Source organism: Telopea speciosissima, chromosome 3 (genome assembly GCF_018873765.1).
Source record: "Telopea speciosissima isolate NSW1024214 ecotype Mountain lineage chromosome 3, Tspe_v1, whole genome shotgun sequence".
Taxonomy (NCBI): Eukaryota; Viridiplantae; Streptophyta; class Magnoliopsida; order Proteales; family Proteaceae; genus Telopea; species Telopea speciosissima.
In genome coordinates, this window is record NC_057918.1 from 59,347,434 (window position 1) to 59,349,184 (window position 1,751).

The window sequence follows — 1,751 nt, forward strand, 5'->3', positions numbered from 1 at the left end:
TACCACTAGTGGATTTTGCCTCTTTTTCGATTGGTTGCACACTTATATTAAATATAAAAAGCAGAAGTAAATGAGGCACAAGATTTATAGTGGTTCGGCTAACTTAGCCTACATCCACTCCTCTCAACCTTGAGAGAATTCCACTAGTATTTCCCTTTCAATACAATAGGTGGGGAAATGACACCTTTACAACTCTTTTTAACAGGATAAGAGGATCCTTACAATCTTAGTTCTAGGACAAGAGTATCCTTTCAATCTCTTAAGGATGAGAGGGTCCTTGTACTAATCTAAGTACAGTCTAGATTAATACAACAATGCTTTATCAAATCAAAAGCATAAACAAGTAAATACAATAGAAGTTTGGTATAAATACCTATCAAAGAGTAGTGACACTTTTACCCTTTGAGTGATGGTGCTCAATGATATGAATGAGAGTGATGCACCTTGAGTCTCCTAGATGACTCTCCTTGATGGCATGAGTTGGAGAGAGTGGAGAGTTAAGAGCTTGGTAATATCTCTTTGAAGAGCTTGAATTGAATAATTTAGCTCAATGACAAATTCTCACTTTTGTACTTTCTCAAATGTACTATGCACTTTTTCTATCAAAAAGATGTATTTTGTTCCTTGTTTGGATGTGTTTTATAAAGCCAAAAGTTGGAGTTTGTTTGTTCTCCAACGGATATAAAACTGTCATATTTTTAGACTGTCGGTCGACCTATAAAGTTGTCGGTCGACCATCAAAAAACTAGCCGTTGAAAACTAGCCGTTAAGCCCAAGTTTGGGGCTGTAGGTCGATTGTCGGTCGACCTATGGATCGACCTACAAGTGTCGATCGACCGATAGATCTGTCGGTTGCAACCGACAGGCTACTGGAAACAGGTCTGTATTTTTTTATATTCTGTAGGTCGACCGACAGAGTCTGTAGGTCGACCAACAGACAGTTATCCTATTTTTTTGATTGTCTGTCAAGGGGATTTTTGGTCCAGCTTGCTTGGGGACTTCATAGGTTTTTGTCTAACATTTTAATGGCCATGTTTCTTGAGTCTAGGGCATGGGAATGAGTTCCTCCTAGGGTCTCTTACATGTGAATGCAATGTGTGTGCAATGTGATATGCACATGTAGTGAAATGTGTTCTATTGCACTTGAATCTTCTTGGAGAGTCTTTGTCTTGTTAATTCTTGGCTTCCTTTAGAAGATGTTCCTCAATCTTCAAATTTCTTCTTTTCCTTAACTCTTCTGTTGTGAGCTCCGTTGATCAAGTCTTTCCTGGATGCTTGATGCTTCCAACGTCTGACTATGAAGCTTGCTTAAAGATTGGAATATTAGTATTAATTTTAATGTTTGTTATCATCAAAATTAGTTTATGGAGGAATGTGTTTTCCAACAATCTCCCCCTTTTTGATGATGACAAACATGTGATTCAAAATATGCATTACTCATGTATGTATGCAATTCAAGATAAATATATGCATTATTCATGTGGGCATGTAACTCAAGATGAATATGCATTATCATACATCATATGATTATTTGAATCATAATTCAAGGTAAAGATAAATATGCATTATCACATAATATGTAGATAAATATGCATTATCACATAATTTGAATATTTGAATCATAATAACTTCTCCCCCTTTTGTCAACACAAAAAGGAGGTGTAGAGCATGAACAAGCAAAAACAATCTTAGGGTGGCTCCCCCTAAGCCAGTGCTGGTAACCATGAACAAGCAAAAACAATCTTAGGGTG